Here is a 22,265-nt window from a genome sequence, read left to right on the forward strand (position 1 = left end):
GACTCATACACCAGATAAGAAAACTCTAAAGGTGGTTATCACTTTACCATCCCTATTTCCTTATAAAGATGAGAAGCAAGTTCCATAGAATTATGAATGCCAAATAAAGGAAACAATTGGAGGAAATGAAGAAGTAGATGAAGTTGGACATTTTACTAGAAGTGGGAGATGTTATTATAAGGAATCTGAAAAGCAAGGTCCAGTTGATAAAGAAAAAAAGGTTGAGATATAGTTAAAAGAGGATTAAAATGTCATCAATGAACCTGTAACTGAAAATGAACCTATAGAACTTTTGAAATTTCTCAAGCACAGTGAATAAAATATTGTTGAACAGTCGCACAAATTGCTGGCTCGTATATCAGTTTTAGCACTTTTAATAAGCTCTGAAGCACATCGTAATGCTTTGCTAAAAGTGTTAAATCAAACTTTTGTACCAAAGGAATTGCCTGTAAACAAATTGGATAGGCTGATTGCAAATATGCAGGCTGATAATTTACTTTATTTTTCTGAAGATGAAATTCCTTCTGAAATGAATGGTAGCCCTAAAGCTCTGCATATTACAGTTAAGTGCAAGAGACATATTTTATCTCAAGTGTTAGTAGATAATGGCTCGGCTTTGAATGTAATGTCATTAGTGAATCTGAAGAAATTACCAATTGATAACACACTTATGAGAAGTAGTTAGAGCATTGTCTGAGCTTTTGATGGAACCAAGAAGGAGGTATTAGGAAAAATCGATATTCCCTTAACTATTGGTCCGACTACATATGAGATAGAATTCCTTGTAATGGATATTATTCCCACTTACAATTGTTTATTGGGAAGACCCTGGATTCATCATTTCTAATTGTACAAAAATGAGACTCTGATTGACCCTAGGAAAAAGAGCAAAAACAGGAAAAAGGATTAGGAAACTATTTGCAAGGATCATTGAATCTAGTTTTTCCTATTTTCAAGAAAGATCGATTTGGTTTGGGATATCAGCCAATAATAAAAGAGATACAGAAGGGTATTAGAAAGAATCAAGAACTGAGAAGAGCAAAGTTAGCTGGGAAAGATCTCACATGGGAACCAATGATCTTTCCACCATTAAATGATACTTTGGTGTCTGGGGGACTTTTCAAAGGAATCAATAGAGTGAAAGGGTGATTGTTGAAAATGTTTTGAAAGAAATGAGTATCAATGTCATATATTTTCAAGAAAGATCGATTTGGTTTGGGATATCAGCCAATAATAAAAGAGATACAGAAGGGTATTAGAAAGAATCAAGAACTGAGAAGAGCAAAGTTAGCTGGGAAAGATCTCACATGGGAACCAATGATCTTTCCACCATTAAATGATACCTTTGTGTCTGGGGGACGTACTTTTCAAAGGAATCAATAGAGTGAAAGGGTGATTGTTGAAAATGTTTTGAAAGAAATGAGTATCAATGTCATAATATTTTTTAGAGTAATACACCAAAACTTTCATTGTTTCCTATACACTGGGGCAATAGTTTGATTTTGTGTAAAGGGTTAACTATGTGTTTTTGTTTTTTAATAAAAGATGCATTAGTTCTAAATGGCAATCATTTTTAAATGCATTTTCATGATTATATGTATATACTCTTGTTTATTTTTTTCTTTCAGGAACTCAAATATCAATGACATAGATGCTAATGAACTTGGCCCGGAAGTTGAGTTTGAGTAGCCTGTGTGTCTTGAGGAAGTCGAGGATTATGGTGAAGGGTATGATTTACTCTTTGAGCTGTTAATAATGGTAGAAAAAGAGGATAAACAAATTCTACCTCATAAGGAACCTATTGAGATCTTAAATTTAAGGTCTAATATGAATAAGAAGGAGATAAAAATTAGTAGCGCTTTATCTAATAAAGGGCGACGGGATTTGATTGAATTATTGCAAGAATACAAGGATGTATTTGCTTGGTCATACAAGGACATGCCAGACTTAGATACAGAATTGGTAGTACATAAGTTTCCAATAAGATCAAAATATAAAACTGTACAACAAAAGCTGTGAAGAATGAAACCCAAAATTCTACTCAAGATCAAGGAAGAAGTAAAAAAGCAATTCGATGTTGTATTTCTTAAGGTAGCCAAGTACCCTGAATTGGTAGCAAATATTATCATTGTAACAAAAAAGGATTGTAAAGTCTATGTGTGTTGATTACTGATATCTTAATAGAGCCAGTCCAATGGATAATTTTCCTTCGCCATACATAGATATATTAGTTGACAATAATACTGCTAAGAATTCTTTATTCTTATTTATGGATGGTTTCTCTGGCTATAATTTAATCAGAATGTACCTGAGGATATGGAGAAGATAATGTTTGTCACCTTATGGGGAACATTTTATTATAAAGTGATGCCATTTGGACTTAAGAATGCAGGAGCAATATATCAAAGGGATATGGTAACATTATTTCACAACATGATGTAAAAAGAAATAGAAGTTTATGTCGATGATATGATTATTAAAGCCATGTCCGAAGAAGAGCATACAATGGTTAGACAAATCATGAGATTTGAATACTATTGGTCAACTATGGAAACGGACTGCATTATTTATGCCCGAAAGTGTCACAAGTGTCAAATCTATAGAGATAGGAAGCATACTCCTCCTCATCCATTGCATGTAATGACATCTCCTTGGCCATTCTCTATGTGGGGTATAGATGTTATTGGACAAATTTTTCCCAAAGCTTCAAATGGTCGTCGCTTTATTTTGGTAACGATAGAGTATTTTACCAAATGGGTAGAGGCAGCTTCTTATGCGAACATTACTCAGGCCGCAGTCTGTAAATTCTTGAAAAAAGAGATCATTTGTCGATATGGTCTGCCAGAGAGAATTATTACCGACAGTGCTTTGAATCTGAACAACAAAAATGATGAAAATTAGTTTGTGAACAATTCAAGATAAAGCATCATAACTCCACCACTTATCGCCCAAAGATGAATAGAGCAGTTGAGGCAGCCAATAAGAATATCAAGAGGCTTATAGAGAATATGACTGAAACTTATAAAGATTGGCACGAGAAACTACCATTTGCTCTATTAGCTTATCGGACTTCAGTACGAACATCGACTGGGGCAACTCCTTTTTCATTAACCTATGTGATGAAAGCAGTCTTACCAATTGAGGTAGAAATTCCTTCATTACAGGTTCTATCATAAGTAAAGTTACTTGAGGTAGAATGGGTACAAACCAGATATGACCAGTTGAATTTGATTGAAGAAAAAAGGATGAAAGCAATTTATCATGGTCAGATGTACCAAAAGAGGATGATACGAGCACATGATAAGAAAGTTTGCCTTCGAGAATTTTACGAAGGGGATCTTGTGCTCAGAAGGATTTTACCTTTTCAAAAGGATCACCGAGGAAAGTGGATGCCAAATTGGGAAGGACCTTATGTTGTAAAAAAGATTTTTTCTAGAGGAGCGTTAGTCCTTACTGAAATAGATGGACCTAAATTACCCTACCTAGTAAATTCAAATGCAGTTAAAAGATATTTTGCATAGAAGGAAGGGATGATTTGAAGAATTCCATACCTTCATCATAATTTCGAGATCCTTTTGACAGAAGCTACACTCAAATCACTTTGCAGTATGCCAGTTCAAAAGCATTTATGTTGTTGGTGTTTGAAGATACCTACCTTGTCTTTTACAAATAAAGTTTTCCATGTAAATTCTTTGCATGAATAAAAAATATTTTCTTTTTGCAAAGCATCTTGATTTGAAATTTTAAAACATGTAGTTTAATTTGAAGTACATAAAATCATGGTGTATTACTATACAAAAAGTCTTTGAAGAATACTGATATTCTGAGGCTAACAATAATTCTAACATATGATGACATTATACATGAAACATTGAAGCATATAAGGTTTCAGATACTTGATGATGATCTGAAATGTTTGTTATCAAGAGAATGATTGTCATTTGTAGTGGTGGAATTCAAGAAGAACAAAGACATGTTTGGATTCAACCAAAAATGATCAAGATAAAATGATTATGTTTGTTGCACCTATGATAAGCTTGAGTTAAGAGTGGATAGCAAAAATGGGTCCTCATTCAAGAAAAATAAAACACCTTGAAACTTTGCAATTGCACACATTTTAGGCATAAATAGGATCATGACATTTCTAAATGCATGATAATAAGCACAAAGTAACATTTGCAAGTTTTTTCCAGAAATTTGATCAATCCCGAAATTTGATTTCCACGGAAGAGTAGTGGAAGAAAATCAACCTTGAGTCTGATCTTCACGGAAGAGTAGTGAAACAGATTCTTTAATTAAGTCAATCCGATCTCTACGGAAGAGTAGTGGAAACAAGCAATGCAATCAAGCCTTCACAAAAGAGTAGTGAAGCAATTCAAATTCATTCTTCACAAAAGAGTAGTGAAGCAATGCAAATTCATCCTTCACAAAAGAGTAGTGAAGCAAGATCATATCAAAAGTTTGATCTCCACGGAAGAGTAGTGAAACGGATTTTTATCAAATAAAAAGTTACTCGACAAAAACTTCTTGTCTTTTTATCTTTGATTTATTCTTGTTAACACAAAAATAAGCAAAGAGGGGCATCTGTCGACATTAGTTTTTGTCCGAGTGACGTTTATTTTATATATAGGTTATAAATATTATAATAATAAATATTATTATATATTATTATAGTATTATATTAATTAATACAATTTTACAGGCTCAAGTATGAAGCCCAAATTAAAACTCGAAGGCCCAAATAAAAGATACAACCTAAAGCCCGATTATAACCAGACCCGGTGCAGATCCAGACCTGGTTCAAGCCTAAAATTGACCCCGAACAGCCCAATAGGCTCAGGAGCATACTCAACTCAGCTAGGTTTTCCTACATGCATTTCTAGCGCCGCACAGATCCCAGCCGTCGGATCAGAGGCAGATCCAAAGGCCAGTAATGAACCAGTAAAACCTTAGGGTATTCATTGAAACACTAGGGCTATTCTGGCGCCGCCATAGAGATGATGATGCATCCGCCGATGAACTTTCCAACCGGAGTGTGCCACGATGATGCCATATCATATCACCCCTAGGTTGAGTCACCACCGTAGCTCTGGTGACTCACCGATGTTCATCCTTTTAACTAGTATGAATGATGGTTTAACGAAGGCTATAAATATCCTGATCCTATAAAGAAAACCACAATAACGAGCAAGCAAGCCAAGGTAGAAACTTAAACCATATAAATCATTAAACAAAGAGAGAGAAGGAAGCCTTACAGTCATCGAAAATCTCATGCGCCATCGGAGAAGCCAAGTTTCAAAGGTATATTTCCTTAGATCTTATGCGATCTAGAGTGTTTTGGGGAAAAAGGTTGCTAGATTTGTGTTTAGGAGAAAAGGGGGAGTGATTTGGTGTAATTAGTTGATATCTGACCACCGTGAGTGGTGGTCGACAGTGGTGGTTAACGACGGCGATCGGTTGCTGACCGAGGACAAATTTCCTCTGGAGAGGGAATTCTATAGAGATGTGAGAACTTCTTTCTCTAAAGAGAGAGAAGCAAATAAGAGAAATGAGAAGCTTTAGAATTTTAGGCCTAATTCGGCCTATATATCCCTCCCCGAACGATGTCGTTTAGGGGAAGGACCTGAGCGTAAATACGGGTATGGGTAAATGGTTCCCGAGGTCTTTGTAATTTTGTAAACGTTCAATTTAGTCATTAAGGCATATGTTTTAAGGTAAATAATGCATTTAGACCTTATATTTGTAATTATTTATATTTCAATCCTACATTAGTAATTAGGTTAAATTACATAATTAGGATATAATTTTGATATTATTTCGAATAAGGTTGATTAATTTTATGATTTTATTTTTTAATCACTATTTATTAATTATAGGATTAATTATTATAGTACTTTTATTAGATTAATCTAATATATATAATTATAATATTTTATATTATAATAAGAATACTAATATTTATATTAAATATTATATAGTAATCATTTATATTAAATTATTTTTAAATTATTTAAAAAAATTTATAAATTTTATTGCAAAGATAAACTAATTAATAAATACCGGTACCAATTTTGGGCGTTGTGGGGATGCTAATCCTTTCCTATACGTAACCGACTCCAGAACTCATTTTTCTGGTAAGCAGACCCAAGTTGTTTTGTTTTAATATTATTCTTAGGAATCTTTATTAAAATAATATGACATTTTGGTGACCAATCTCACCAAATTAAAAGATTGGTGGCGACTCTATAATTTGGTGTTTTATCTGATTCATGGAGGATAAACACTTACTTTTTCGAGACTAGATACACCGTTCGGGGTGTACTATTTGCACTCTCCATCGCCGAGCAGAGAAACGTCTCGACAATTTCGTAATAAAATATGTCGTGTCATAGGAAAAGTCATGTCATTCTAGAGTGATCAAAATAGGAGCAATTCAGAAGTTGGATGATTAAATAGAAAAGTATTAAACTTTAGTGATTAAAATACAAGTGAGAAGATAGATGAGTGACTAATGGTGTAGTTTACCTGTTGAGTTAATCGATTCACGGAATCGGCCAAGAGGGGGGTGAATTGGCAATTAAAATTTTGTGGAAGCTTTTGTAGAAAATTGAAAGTAATTGCACAACGATTTAGAGTGGTTCGACTTTATCAACTAAAGTCTACGTCCACTACCTTAGCTATCCACACTAAGGATTTTCCAACAAATTCACTAATTTGTTCTTTCTTTTGAGTCCAAAGAGATAACCTTACAACTCCCTCAAGAATATACCTCAATTCTTGAGAACACTCTTTTCTCAAAGAGAATATTACAAATATACAAACTCACAAGAAAAACCTCACAAGGAAAATATGTTTGCACTATTCTAGAATAAAGGAAGAACACTCAAGAATAAATACTATTGAGCACAATAAGTGTTCTTGAAAGAAAAATGAATATTGAATAAAAAATAGGCTTGAAATACTCAAACTTGAGGTTTGATGCTTTCTCTTTGATTCTCTCTTGATTCTAGTTGCTTGATGTTTCTTGTAATTGATCAGTGGCTTCTAAGCTTGTTTAAATGCACCTTGAATCACTTCTGAACGTTGGGGATGATTAGTGGAGTCAATAGAGCCGTTTAAGTGTGAAAACAATTAATTAAAGTAGTTGGGAGAGTCAGTGCAGCGATGCATACCCATGGTGCATCGGTGCATCGGTGCATCAGTGTAAAATTCATATATTTTGACCGTTGGACCCTTAGTGCATCGGTGCACTAAGAGTGCATCGATCCATCAAGTGCATTCGATGTTTCAAAATAGCCAGAGTGCATCGATGCATGACTGGTGCATCGATGTATCAAATGCATTCGATGTTTTCATAACATCCTCGGTGCATCGGTGCATGGTATGTGCATCGATGCATGAAATGCATTCGATGTTCAATTTAATTCATGGTGCATCGATGCATGAATTGGTGCATCGGTGCATCACTCTGAAAAATTGATTTTAGGCTTGATTTTGGTTCAAAATAGTTTGTGAAAATTGTTTCAAAAATATATTAAGTATAAAACACAATTTTACACATTTACTAAGGTTTGAAATTGATCTTAAAAGACTTGGAGTAATAATTTGATATTCGAGTAATTAAATCGAATATACTTTTAGAAAATCATTTGTAAAATCTTAAAATTCATTTAACTTAATTTGTTATATCGAAACATCAAAATGTTTTCAACAATCTCCCCCTTTTTGATATAACAAAACTCTTGAGTAATTTTAAGATTTTATTTGAAAATAAGTTTTGAAATCAATTTTGAAAATTACTCCAAATTACTCCCCCTTACTATAACACTTCTCCCCTTTAAAACTTTTAACACTTAACACTTCTCCCCTTTTTGTTAAATAAAAAAGACTTAAAATCGATTTAAACAAGGTTTTGAAAAACATAGTCAATTGATTAAATATATATATATATATAGCTTAAGCTGCTAAGATCACAATCAAAAGAGAGATTAACCATTAGTTTCATAATCAATATTCATAATAAAATGTGAAATGATAAATTGGTCATATTTCAACTAAAAAGTAAATGATGAATATATTGTGACAAACCAAAATATATATGAAATAAAATTTCAAATATCCATCAAACAGTCATCCAACAATCAAAGAAAGACAATCCAAAATGTTTTAACAATTTAAATTCAAGTTCAACCCAAAAACAATCAAAGCAAGATAAGTCTATTCATCCATTAAAGGATCGGGAGGAGGAGGAGGGTAACAAGCTCTCATCTCAAGCGAGAGTGCATCCAAACGATCATTCATATCTTGTTATCGAGCTCCCAAGGTAGAGAACTGGGACTCAATGAATGTGAAGCGCGAATCCATGGACGCATACCGTAAATCAAATGTCTCCAAAAATGAAAAAAAATACGGAGGCATTTGATCTTCTTGTGGAGATGGTTCCGGTGCAGGTTCATCATCAGGTACGTGATCATCGATGTCTTGCATAAGTTGTTGAAATTCAAGATCATCGTCATTAGCTGGAGCCGAAGGAGCACGAGAGGAGCTAGGAGCAGTTCATGAGGAACTAGCTCCCGGAGTTTGTTTTTCGGGTCTAAAAACCCATTGACCGATTACCTCATCTTGTTTCTAATCCACTTTCTTCAAGGATTTGAGATTGATTTGATTTTGGAGTGGGATAGGATTGTCGAGAGAGACATCTATAAATCAATGTTTCAACATGTTTTGAAGGAACAATGTTTTCGTTGTCCACTAGTTGACTAAATATAATGTGGGGTAGATTTATTTTGATTTTATTTTTAATACAATACATCCATCATAAATCCCTAGCACGAAGTGTGGAGTACCTACCTCCGGATGGTCTAAACCACCAGGAGATCATCAAATGGAGAAAATGATCATGATGGGATCGTAGAGTACTAACACTGGAGTTTGGATCATAGGGATATTCCACATTTTCATTCTCATTATATACACCACTATCATCTAACCCAAATCGGACAGCTATAGTCTCGGGGTTAATATTAATATATTGGACTAAAAGATAGGATCTAATAGCTATAGTTCCACATTGAGTTTCATTTTGAATACACACAGCATTAGAATAGAAAATGCGGACCAATTGTTGATAGACGATAAGTTTATGCTGAAATAACTTATCAAACTTCCAAGATTTAAGAGTCAGAAGGTATTCGAAGTCAATGTCAACCATGGTTTGAAGCAAAGGAATACTCTCTTCGTGAATTCTATAAGTTTGGAAAGAATTTCTGTACCTAGAGTACAATTCGTCTCTACGACGCTCAGGCATGTTAAAACAAGATCCTAATAGAGATGAAGGTGGAGGAGGAATGGGATTAGGAGGTTGGTTTGAACGAGAATGACTAGACGAAGTTCTAGGGCGTTTGGGATTAGACATGATTAAAGGAAATCGGAATAAGGAATATCACCTGCAATTTGAAACACATGTATGCACAATCAATCCCAAAACTCAAATGAGTCCTCAATAATTCAAGGTTCTCTAAACCATATCCTAATGGGCATGTTTTGAAAACTATTTAAAAATAATATTTGATAATCATAATATAGTTTTCATGAAAACAAAACAATCAAGTCTAAAAATTACTAATTTTCGAAGTCATAATTTTTTTTTAATTTCGAAATTCAAAGAAGAATCTTGAAAAATTATTTGTTTTTGACGAAATTGTTAGTAAAATCTAGTTTAGAACCAACAATCAATCAATGCCCGATATAATGTACATTCTATAACTAATTAAAACTAGTTCTAAAATCAAAAATTTGTAAAATAGAGGTTTTTAGAAAAATACCTTGAAAATTCGGATTGAGAGGGATGAGGAGTTGTTTTGCACGATTTAATGATTGAAGTAGGTTTGCAAGTTGAAAAGCTTGAAGATTCTGAAGAAAAATCATTGATTTTGAGTAGGAATGGAGATTTTAGAGTGAGAGGGACGAACGGCTTGGAGAGAATAGATTTTAAGTTTTGAGAAAATGAGGCATTTTAACCCAAAACCCGACGGATGCATTGATGCATGACCCCGTGCATCGATGCACATTCAAGGCGTGCATCGGTGCATCAACATGATTAATCGATGCACATTCAAAGGGATGCATCGATGCATTGTTAAGTGCATCGGTGCATGAAGCACAAAAATATCCAAATATCTGGTTTAAAAACTCAAAATGCTAAATTAATTAGCTCTAGTGGTATTGGCAACTCATATATTGAAAATTAATCATGTTCAAACAATCAAATTAATCTTTAAACTATATCTGAACATAAAGTTGATTTTCATCAAGAATCATAAACTCCCCCTAACTAATAGCAATGAATGTAATCAAAAATTACTATTCTAAGCATTTTTCATTTAGTCTTAAAAGTGCAAAAATTATTTTAAACACTAAGTGAAGATAGGTTGGTCAAACCTAATTCTCTCCTAAGTGTCCAAAATCTTTCCTTGTCTAAAGGTTTTGTAAAGATATCCGCTAATTGGTGCAAAGTATCAACAAATTCTAGAACTACATCCTCCTTAGTGACATGGTCTCTAATGAAGTGATGTCTTATTTCAATGTGCTTAGTTCTAGAGTGTTGGATGGGATTTTTAGTGAGACAAATAGCATAATATTGTCACACTTGATAGGAATAGTACATAATTCAATTCCATAAACAAAAAGTTGTTGTTTCATCCATAAAACTTGTGCACAACAACTACCGACTGAAATGTATTCCGCTTCAGTGGTAGATAATGCAACACAATTTTGTTTCTTTGAAAACCAAGAAATCAACATATTTCCAAGGAATTGGAAAGTAAAAGAGGTGCTTTTCCTATCTAATTTGCATCCTCCATAATACACATCAGAAAAAGCATGCAAGCTAAAGCTAGAGTCTCTAGGATACCAAAGTCCTAAACTAGGAGTGTCCTTAAGGTATCTTAAGATTCTCTTAACAGCTAGTAAATGTGATTCCTTAGGACATGATTGAAATCTAGCATATAAGCAAACACTAAACATAATGTCTGGTCTACTTGCAGATAGATAGAGCAAAGAACCAATCATTGACCTATATAACTTAACATCCACACATTTACCTCCTTCATCCAAGTAAAGCTTTGTAGAAGTGCTCATTGGAGTGTCATGAGGTTTCCCATTTTTCAGTCCAAACTTCTTGAGCATATATTTGACATACTTAGCTTGATTGATGAAGATGCCATCTTTTCTTTGCTTGATTTGGAGTCCCAAGAAAAATGAGAGCTCCCCCATCATGCTCATTTCGAATTCGCTTTGCATTAGCTTAGAAAATTCTTGGCAAAGAATATCATTAGTAAAACCAAATATTATATCATCAACATAAATTTGAACTACTAAAAAATCTTTACCTTTATGCTTCAAAAACAATGTAGTGTCAACCTTCCCTTTTGAAAAACCTTTTTCAATTAAAAAGTTTGACAATCTTTCATACCAAGCTCTATGAGCTTGTTTTAAACCATAAAGCGCTTTTGTCAATTTAAGAACATGATCTGGAAATTTTGAATCTTCAAAACCTGGAGGTTGTTCCACATACACTTATTCTTTTATAAAACAATTTAAAAATGCACTTTTAACATCCATTTGATATAATTTAAATTCATGAAAACATGCAAATGCTAATAACATTCTAATTGCTTCCATCCTAGCTATGGGAGCGTATGTTTCATCATAGTCTATGCCCTCTTCTTGAGTATACCCTTGAGCAATAAGTCTAGCCTTGTTTCTCACTATATTACCACTCTCATCAAGCTTATTCCTAAATACCAATCTAGTACCTACAGTAGATTTATTACTAGGCCTTTCAACTAATGTCCATACTTTACTTCTCTCAAATTGATTTAATTCTTCTTGCATAGCCATAATCCAATGTTCATCTTTTAATGCTTCTTTAATATTCTTAGGCTCTATGCATGAAATAAATGCAACATAATTATAAATATTTCTAAGAGAAGATCGAGTTGTTACCCCTTTGGATGGATCACCTATAATCTCACCATCCTTGATATAGTCGTACTCTCTTGGATAAAATACTTCCTTTTCTTCAATGGTTGGATTCTCAAGAGGATCATGAGTTACCTCATCTTTTGTTTCTTCCTTTGATGATGGTTCTTCAACGTCATGTCTAACTTCATTTGTATTTATAATACCTACATCATCATTCACACAAGAATCCTTCCTCGGAAGGGGATTATCATCGAAAACAACATGTATAGACTCTTCTACAAATAAAGTTCTTTTATTAAATACTCGATAAGCTTTAGAATTTAAGGAATAACCCAGAAAAATTCCTTCATCACTTTTAGCATCAAATTTGCCAAGGTTTTCTTTACCGTTGTTCAAAACAAAACATTTACATCCAAAAGGATGAAAATAGCTAATGTTAGGCTTTTTATTTTTGAAAATTTCATATGGATTTTTCTTTAAAATTGGCCTAATCATTACTTGATTTACAACATAACAAGCGGTATTTATGGCTTCCGCCCAAAAATATTTTAGCAAATTATTTTCACAAAGCATGGTTCTAGCCATTTCTTCTAAAGTTTGATTTTTCCTCTCAACAACTCCATTTTGTTGAGGGGTTCTAGGTGCTGAAAAATTATGGCTAATACCATTAGAATTACAAAACTCAATAAATCCAAGATTTTCAAATTCAGTGCCATGATCACTCCTAACACTAGTTATAGAGTAACCTTTTACATTTTGGATTATTTTTGAAAATGTGATGAAATGTTCTAATGCTTCATCTTTAGTGCTTAAAAATAGAACCCAAGTATATCAAGAATAGTCATCTACCAAGACAAATGCATATTGTTTTCCACCCAAGCTAGCAGTCCTAGTTGGCCCAAAAAGATCTATATGGATCAATTGTAATACTCTACTAGTTGATACGTCATTAATGGATTTAAAAGAAACTCACTTTTGTTTTCCTTTAGCACAAGCATCACAGATTTTATCATTATCAAATTTAAGCTTAGGCAACCCTCGAACTAAATCACCTTGAATTAGCCGTTGCAAAACACTCATACTAGCATGTCCTAGTATCCTATGTCATAACCAACTATCATGTTCATCCTTAGCAACTAAGCACAAATTATCATTTATTCTATGACCAACAAGCATAATCCAATTACATGCAATGTCAATGACTTTATAACCATTAATATCAAACATGACATTGAATCCCTTATCACAAAATTGACTAATACTCAATAGATTATGCTTTAATCCATTCACATATAAAACATTCTTAATTTTTATGGAAGAGGTATTACCAATAGTACCAGTACCTTAAATCTGACCTTTTGAATCATCACCAAAAGTCACTTCTCCTCCATTTTTGGCGTTAAGCTCAATGAACCGGTTTTTATCTCCGGTCATGTGTCTTGAGCATCCACTATCAAGGTACCATGAATTTGGATTTGTTTCCCGTGCCTTGTAACAATGCTCCTTTTCCTACAAACATAGATTAATTTCTAATTTTTGGTACCCAAATTCTTTTGGGTCCATATTCATTAGTTTCCAAAATCCTAGTCCCCTTAGGTATCTATTTGTGTAGGATATCCTTATCTTTAGTAGTAATGAGCTCTTTCGGAACCCATATACTTCTAACAATTTTTCCATTAGAGGTTCTTTGAGGACCTCTATAATTGTAGTTTTTAAAACTTTTTCTAACAAAGATGGATTTTGAATTTTCTCCATTTTCAAAACGTTTTGTTCCAACTTTATCAAAAGAAGCTTTAAGATCATCAATTTTATTTTGATGATCATCATTGACCTTTGAAAGTAAATTTTTCAAATCCAAAATTTTCTTTTCAAACTCTTCTAGTTTGATTTGTAAATCTTTGATTTTACTTTCAAGATCGTTGTTGGTTTTGGATATGAGTTTATTTTCATTTTTCAATTTTGAAACATCCTTTTTATATTTAAAAAACAATTTCTCATAATCTGAAGCCAACCCATTATCCTCTAATAACTCATCATAGGATAAATCATCAAAATCAGATGAGTTAGAGGTTACCTTAGAATCTTCCCCTAATGACATCAAGCACAAATTTGCTACTTCTTGTTCCTCTTTATCGGAACCTTCTTCATTGCTCCATGTAGCCACATGAGCCTTGTGCTTATTCTTTGATTGACCCTTTCTCTTCAATTGTGGGCAATCATATTTGGCATGCCCCGGCTTTTTGCATTCATAGCAAATGATTGGGTCTTTCTCTTTTGGTTCATTTTTGAGGCCTTCATTTCGTTTGAATTTTCTTCCTCGGTAAGGTCTCATCATTTTTCTGAACCGTTTGGCAAACAATGCCATTTCCTCGTCATCGTCATCTTCATCCGAATCACTCTCATCTTTCGTGGATTTGAGAGCAACTCCAATGTTTTTCTTCTTCTCTTTCTCCTTTGGTGTCTCTTCAATCTTATCGAGGTCCACCTCATCTTCAAGCATCATTTCATGAGTGAGGAGTGAACCGATTAGTTCTTCAAGAGTTAAGGACGTTAGGTCCTTAGACTCGATGATTGCCGTCTTCTTTGATTGCCATGATTTAGGAAGGGAGTAAACTAACTTCCTCATAAGCTTTTCATTTGAAATGATCTCTCCATATGATTTGAGACCATTGACAATCGTTGAGAATCTATCCGTCATAGCTTTGATATCTTCATTTGGTTTCATCTTAAAATTTTCATAGCTATGCATTAGAATACTAATTTTGGATTTCTTTACCTCATCGGTACCTTCATGACTGACTTGAAGTTTGTCCCATATTTCTTTGGCGATTGTACAAGATGAAACTCTTTCGTATTCATCTGGTCCAAGAGCACAAAATATGATATAGAAGGCTTTGGAGTTGAGCTGGAACATTTTTGTCTCTCCTTCACTCCATAATCTTGGATGAGTGAGAGGCTTGAAGTATCCTTCTTCTATGACATTCCATGCTCCCATGTCACTTGCTTGAATGAAGTACATCATCCTATTTTTCCAATAGGCATAGTTAGCCCCATTGAAGAAAGAATGCTTGTTGACGGGCATCGAATCGAGACTAGAGTCGAAGTTTGAAGCAGAGACCATTGATTACATTGATTATCGATGTAACTCTTCCCGAATCGACTCAAGAGGCGATTAAACCTTCAAATGAGTTAGGCTCTAATACCAATTGTTGATTTAATCAATTGACGGAATCGGCCAAGAGGGGGTGAATTGGCAATTAAAATTTTGTGGAAGCTTTTGCAGAAAATTAAAAGTATTTGCACAGCGATTTAGAGTGGTTCGACTTTATCAACCAAAGTCTACGTCCACTACCTTAGCTATCCAAACTAAGGATTTTCCAACAAATTCACTAATTTGTTCTTTCTTTTGAGGCCAAATAGATAACCTTACAACTCCCTCAAGAATATACCTCAATTCTTGAGAACACTCTTTTCTCAAAGAGAATATTACAAATTTGTAAACTCACAAGAAAAACCTCACAAGGCAAATATGTTTGCACAATTCTAGAACAAAGGAAGAACACTCAAGAATAAATACAATTGAGCACAATAAGTGTTCTTGAAAGCAAAATGAATATTGAATGAAAAATAGGCTTGAAATACTCAAACTTAAGGTTTGATGCTTTCTCTTTGATTCTCTCTTGATTCTAGTTGCTTGATGTTTCTTGTTATTGATCAATGGTTTTAAGCTTGTTTAAATACACCTTGAATCACTTCTGAACGTTGGGGATGATTAGTGGAGTCAATAGAGCCATTTAAGTGTGAAAACAATTAATTAAAGCAGTTGGGAGCGTCAGTGCATCGATGCATACCCATGGTTCATCGGTGCATCAGTGTAAAATTCAAATATTTTGACCGTTGGACCCTTAGTGCATCGGTGCACTAAGAGTGCATCGATGCATCAAGTGCATTCGATGTTTCAAAATAGCCATAGTGCATCGATGCATGACTGGTGCATCGATGCATCAAATGCATTCGATGTTTTCATAACATCCTCGGTGCATCGGTGCATGGTATGTGCATCGATGCATGAAATGCATTCGATGTTCAATTTAATTCATGGTGCATCGATGCATGAATTGGTGCATCGGTGCATCACTCTGAAAAATTGATTTTAGGCTTGATTTTGGTTCTAAATACTTTGTGAAAATTGTTTCAAAAATATATTAAGTATAAAACACAATTTTACATAGTAAGGTTTGAAATTGATCTTAAAAGACTTGGAGTAATAATTTGATATTCGAGTAATTATATCGAATATACTTTAGAAAATCATTTGTAAAATCTTAAAATTCATTTAACGTAATTTGTTATATCGAAACATCAAAATGTTTTCAACATTACCCAATTTAAAATTCAGTTGTTTTAAAAATTAATTAAACCATACAAATTTGAGGTAAAGACTTAATTCCACTAGTTTTAAAACTGGCAGTGTCCTAAAAAAACAATTATACCAAACAAATTAGGAAGGACAATAACTTAATTATAATAGTTTTAAAACTACCAGTGGTCTAAAATGTAATTAGACAAGCAAATTTTGGAGCATTGCCTCTCCCACCTATAGTTAGGTGGTGACCGATATAGTTTATCCTACAATATAAAACTCTTTAGTTTTACATATATTTAAGATCATTGAATGAGTGAAAATAGATGGCTAGGTTTGACTCATTATTTTTTTTCCAGTGAATATCTTCTCATTTTCTACTGTTAATCTTAATCATCTATTTTCACTTATCCAATGGTCCTAAATCTGTGTAAAAACTAAAAGAATGTTACATTGTGTAACAGGATCTTATCTCATACATATATCTAGGAAACTTCTATAGCGCATGTCGCATACCTTAATGTACAACTAAAGCGACGTATCGAAACACACCACAAGCAAATTTGTCCTTATTATATAAATATTAAAAAGTAAAAAATTTATTTAAAATTAATCATTTATTAAAATTTAATTATAATTTTAATAGAATTATTATTAAATTATAATTTTAATAGAATTATTATTAAATTATAATTTTTAGGGTAAACTACATGTTTAATACCTAAACTATCACTTTTATTTCAATTTAGTACCTCAACTTTCATTTTTTTCAAAATCATATTTAACATTTATTTTTTGTTTCATTATAGTAACCCTCCGTTAAAGCGTTAACGACACAATTGAGGTGGTATTTTTTTTATTTGGTTAAATTGCATGATTCATCACTCGCCTATCTTCTCACTTCTATTTTGGTCACTAAAGTTTAAAATTTTCAATTTAATCATCAAACTTTCAAATTACTTGTATTTTGATCTCTCTTTGATGATGTGGATTATTTTTTTATTATTTTTAGTATGACATGAAAAATTTATTATTATTAATGTCAAATTCAATTTAAAATCAAAATCAAAATCCTTAATCTTAATCCCGAATCTCCAAACTCCAATGCCGATCTAAACCTATCCTTAACTTCATTTTCATGAAACAAAGAATACCCAAAACCCCAGACTAACCCTTGTTTTTTCTTTCATTTCCTTCTCTTCACTTGCATGAGGTAGTGCTACAATTGAGTGAAACTACACAAAAAATGAAAAATAACCTTGTATTCCATATCAATCTTTATCAAGTTCTTGTTCCTTTTTTTCTCATTCATTTTGATTTTATTGATTATGCCCGTGAAAGTAAAAAGGGGGTAATGTTGCTTCTGTTTGGTTGGTGATCTAGTGAAATTAGTTATCTTTATTTTGCATGGAAAAATGATGGAAATTGTAAGAAAATAAGTATAAGCAGAAACCTAGATTTTTTGTTTTGTTTTTGTTTCATACTCTTTATCTCTTTTTTATTTTAGTTTTACTTTGACTGGAACTACAACATTTTAAGAGGAATTAAGGAAGCATGGATGATTGTTTCCTTCTCATCCACTTCATGCATTTTCCCTTTTATTGTTATTTTTATTTTCATATAAAAAAATTTGAGCTTTTTGTTGTTTCAATTATGGGTATTGAGCAATGTTTACATTTTTCTTAACTTGTATTTGTGAAGGTGATGATGGTTGTTGTATTATTGACACTTAAATTTTTTTCTCTGTGTTTATTTGTTTGTGGTTTGCAAACAATTTTTTAAAGGATTCTTATGTGGTGGTTGAAGGGTGATGTCGGTGGGGATAAGGTTTGGATCGACGATTGGGGTTTAGGGATTAAGGGTTGGATTAAAATTATAAATTTTTAGTTTTAGTTTTATTTTTATTTTAAATCTTATTTGATGTTAAATATTAATTAATTTATCATGTCATACAAAAAAGGTAATAATATAGTCCACATCATTAGGATGATCAAAATAGAAGCAATTCAAAAGTTTAATGATTAAATTCAAAATATTTAAACTTTAGTGACCAAAATAGGAGTAAGAAGATAGTTTAGTGATGAACTGTGTAGTTTACTCAAATAATAAAAATACCATTGCCATTAACTTTTTAATGACGGGGTACTAAAATGAAACAAAAAGTAAATGTTAGGCATGATTTTGAAAAATTGAAAGTTGAGGTACTAAAACGAAATAAAAGTAATAGTTTAGGTACTAAACGTGTAGTTTATCCTTTTTTATTAAAAATAATTGGGTGACAACGAACTAAGCGACGATAAACGAAAGCGCTAGATGTTGTCGTAGTTGATTTTTCGACAAGTTAAGGTGATCGTCGACAATGATTGATGCTGATGGTTGGTTCTAACTTATATAACTAAAAAATCTTAATTTTAAACAAACTAAATTACTTAAATTAATTATTATTTTTAATATAAAATTATAATTAAAAAATGATTAATTTTAAATAAATTCTTATATTTTTTAATATTTACATAATAAGGACAAAATTACTTGTGTGTTCGATACGTCACTTTAATAATACGATCAGTATGCGATGTGCGTGTAGACTTACCCTATATATATATATATATCCATGTTAAAGTATCGATTCCCTTATACAGTAAAATAAAGTTTTTTCGTCAAGGTTTTTCTTTTAAGATTTTTACTATAGTATTTAGTTAATTAAAATCAAAATTTAATAAAGTAATTGAATAATTTAATTAACACTATTTAAAGTAGTTTAATATTTTAATAAATTAGTATTGATTCCCTTAAAATTATAGTTGATTTATACAATTACTCAAGAGTTTATTTACATTATTTAAATTCTTTATTTTTAGCTATTAATTAACAATATTTAAAGTAGTTTGAATAATTTGATGCTTTATTATTTGTATTATTAACTTAAGGGAAAATAATACTTCCTTTAACTATTGAGGTCACTCAATGAATTTCGACAGAAATTGTGACAAAAGTATTAAATAATAAAAATAAATTATCATATATTTTAGATATTTTTTATTGATATTGTATTTTTATCTCCTTAAATTTTTATAAGTTCATTATCTCCTACAATTTTAAAAGTTCATCATCCAATATAAAATTATATCTCCGTACATGTTTTTCAAGGAATGAATCCACTATACAACATTCATCATTCAAACTATGCCAACACAATCAATTTAGTACAAGGATATAATTGTAGTCACATAGATAGTAAGATTGTATACACTCATTCTCAACCCTCGAACCCTTTATAAAGAAGGCTAAAAACAGTCAATAATTGGTACATTAAATCCTTAATAATCACGATAAAGTATCTTAAATGGACAAAGTAGTGCACCATTACAAATTCGTCTGGAAAAAAGAGAGATGATTATATAGATTATATATAAGAGATGAGATGAGATGAGATTTAATGTAATTAAGTATCGGTTATCTTTACTAATGAATAAACAATAATCTACTATAAACATGGAAAATACATTGAGCATAAATACATGAAACTTTTTGTATTAATAACCTAATATATATCCCAAAATCCGATATACCCCAAGATCGTTATATATTACAAAAATTAGTACTTTACCAAAACTTTGATGCATATCAGTAAAAAATCTATTTTTACGACAAAGAACAGAAAAGGTGCCCAAAAAAATTAGACCTCTCCAATAATTTCTACTCACCATAGCTAAATGGGTTTTTAGCGGCACTTTTAGCGGCTTTTTTTTAACAAACGTAAACGCCGGTATACACTTGTACTTTAGCGGTGTTTTTTATATAAACGTCGCTAAATACTGTACTTTAGTGGCGTTTTTGTATAAATGCCACTAAATATTGTACTTTAGTGGCGTTTTAAGCACAAACGCCGCTAAATACTATACTTTAGTGGCATTTGTATACAAACGCCGCCAAGGAGTCATACTTTAGTGCCGTTTTTATACAAACGCCGCTAAAGACCCATACTTTAGTGGCATTTTTATACAAACACCACCAAAGACTCGTACTTTAGTGGTGTTTTTTGAATAAACGCTGTTATTTATCAGTACATTAGTGGCGTTCGTAGACAGTTTCTAAGTCCCGTTCCCATTTTAACCCTTTTTCATTTTTGCTAGAGATGATCATGGAATAAAAATTCAAGATGATGAAACCCCAAGATCCAGCGAAAGAAGCCTACGGACCCCAAAAAACTAAAGGGGAGTACAAAAGGGGCAAATTTTATTGGCTTCTCCTTATCCTCCGTCCAAACCCTAGAAGAAGAAGAAACACCTAAAAGTTCTAGCTTTCTTCTTCTGCTTGCTTTAGAATTCTCTCAAACTTTCTCTGATCTACCATTTCTACCCTTTTACTCTCTTCAATTCATTTCCAGTTCCCTTCCCTTCCAACCTTTTTCTCTCGCTCTTCATTTCACTGTTCAATTTCTCTTCTCTTCTTTTTTTTTTGTTTTAAATTTCTGGTTTTTATTTGAATTTGACTATTTTTGTATTCTTTTTACTGGTAGAGAAGCGTGAGTGAGTTGAATATAAAATGCAGGTTGGATGAAGGATCGAGAGAAAGTTCAGCTTCAGTTAGGTCTCGTTAAACCTTTAGCCATGATTCGTGAGGTAACTTCGAACAAACTTTTACCTTTCTCCCATTGTTTTGACTTGGAAAGCTTAAAACTTTAAGACTCAATTTCTGCAAAATTCAGAGTTTAGAGGCTCACATAGTGATGGAAATTCGTGATCTTGGGATGGATTTGAAAATTATGGAAAAGGGTGTCTCAAGTTTAGCATTTTATGTGTTTTCCTCCATCACAGCTATTAAAGAGTGCCTTATAAAACCATGTAAATCTTTCAGGAGCTTGAAGCACTGGCAGATCCCATGAGAAAGGAAGTTGTCGTAGTGAGGAAGAAGATCATTCAGTCAACAAAGAATTGAAACCATTAGGGAATGCCTGCCAGAAAAAGGCACAAATTCACCACACTTTGAGACATTCAACTTTTTTTTTCAGAATTCATCGAGAGTAATGTTATTCTCCCTAAAGCATCTTTGAGTTGGAATAGCTGTGTCCTCAGTTTGTATACAGAGAGTATTAAGTATTTAAGAGCCATGGTATTGAAATATGTTACAGGAAAGGGAATACAATGAAGCTCCGGAGGTGTTTAACGATAAGAACAAGGAGAAAGTACAACTCCTCACCAAATTAATGGAGGTTAGTTTCTATATTGTAATGTCAAAACCGAATTCAAAAGATGAAAAAAATAATAAATAAAGTAAAAATTTGTTGTTCCCGATGACTGACGAATGATCTCACCTTGTTGGTATATGTTTTAACTGATTGAACAACTGGTGAGTGAAAGTGAGGATTAAGAAGTTGGAAGAACTCAGCAAGAACATATATTCAATACATTAATCTAAGACCCTCATGTTTTTAACTGACTAGGTTTGTGTGATGTATCTAAGGTTACTTTTATATTTACATATGGTTGTGTTACTTTTTGTTTTGGTGTTTGACTGTATAGTGAATCTTTCTTTTTATTTTTTCAATTAGCATTTTTTTTGGTCATGCAGGTTAGATGAGTTATTTTTGTCTTATATATGCTTGTCCTAAACTCCTAATATAGAGGTGTTCATGGGCTTGGCCAGATTCGAGCCTAGTTTCTCATGTGGTGAAAGTATATTGTTTGTTTCAGATGGAATATGCCATGTATATGTTAATAAGTCTGCTAATATGGATATGGTGAAGAGGATTGTTTTGGATGCAAAAATAGATTATCCAGCTGCTTGCAATGCAATGGCAACTTATTGTTCATTTGTCTATTTATTTATGAAATTTATTCTTTGAGGCTCTATTATGTTTGAATATTTTCATATCATGTCCAGCACATTGCATAGTTCTTTAATGTTTCACTTT

General features: G+C 32.6%; 1 pseudogene; it reads left to right on the forward strand.

Annotated features, from left to right (window-relative positions):
- The first annotated feature begins 20,907 nt into the window (after window positions 1-20,907).
- LOC120165356 lies at window positions 20,908-21,900 on the forward strand (annotated as a pseudogene).
- The last annotated feature ends 365 nt before the right edge of the window (window positions 21,901-22,265 follow it).

The sequence above is a fragment of the Hibiscus syriacus genome, unplaced genomic scaffold, assembly GCF_006381635.1.
Source record: "Hibiscus syriacus cultivar Baekdansim isolate YM2019G1 unplaced genomic scaffold, ASM638163v2 tig00111582_pilon, whole genome shotgun sequence".
NCBI classification, from domain to species: domain Eukaryota; kingdom Viridiplantae; phylum Streptophyta; class Magnoliopsida; order Malvales; family Malvaceae; genus Hibiscus; species Hibiscus syriacus.